We start from the raw sequence: 874 nt of genomic DNA on the forward strand, positions 1-874 counted from the left end.
CCGAATGAATTTACCAACCCCAGACCAGCTCTCCAAGAAGTGCTGAAGGGAGTGCTATACCAGGAAAACTAATGTCGGACAGGCAGAAATAAGAGTGTAAAAAACAACCAAGAGAGGAACCAGCAGTAGCGTAATGGCTTTGTCGCTGAACTCCCGTGTGGTCGACAGCAGTTTAGATCTGGTGGCTTAAACTTGTGCCTGCATGCCCAAGATCCTGACAGGAGAATGGAGGAGAAGGGATTTCGGGGTGGCCATCCCCCCTGGGGGGTGATTTCTCACTTTCTGTCTCTCTGTCTCTCTGTCTTTGTGGCAAATGCAGGGGCCCTATAGGAAAAACCTCTCAAAAACAAAACAAAAACAAACAAACAAACAAAACACAAGAGAATGCCTGGCCTAGTGGTAGGGACAAGTCTGGAGCTGAATGTTAACTTCCAGACTTTAAATGGAAAGGTCAGACCACAGTAACACTGCACATTCAATAGAAGAGAGATTAATTACATGAGACTGAACTAGTGAAATAGAATGTTTTTCTTTTCAAGCTAAAGTTTCATTTAACATAAAAAACTTGACAATGCTAGTGAATAAAAGCAAAAGGATACAGCGCTTTCTTCCTAAGGGTTGTCCAGCCTATCACAGTACAGGGTAATACAAGGCACTGCAGCACTCAATGCTGGTAGGATTTCACAGCAGTTTAGTGTTACAAGATTATCTGTGTTCAGGTGATCAAGAGAATCTCACTCAATGTGATGCTTAGCTCAGGGTTACCACCTTTACTGAGCATGAGCAAGGGCCCCTGCTGCTTGGCCATAGCCAAATCCTTTGGGTCCAAAGTTCTTTGTGTAGCATCCTTTTTTTTTTTTTTTTTTTTTTGGTG

General features: G+C 43.2%; 1 pseudogene; it reads right to left on the reverse strand.

Moving 5' to 3' along the window:
- Window positions 1–770: 770 nt before the first annotated feature.
- Window positions 771–874, reverse strand: part of LOC102478172 (cysteine and glycine-rich protein 2-like) — an 890-nt pseudogene continuing 786 nt past the window's right edge.

This window comes from Tupaia chinensis, unplaced genomic scaffold (assembly GCF_000334495.1).
Source record: "Tupaia chinensis unplaced genomic scaffold, TupChi_1.0 Scaffold145151_1, whole genome shotgun sequence".
Lineage (NCBI taxonomy): Eukaryota > Metazoa > Chordata > Mammalia > Scandentia > Tupaiidae > Tupaia > Tupaia belangeri.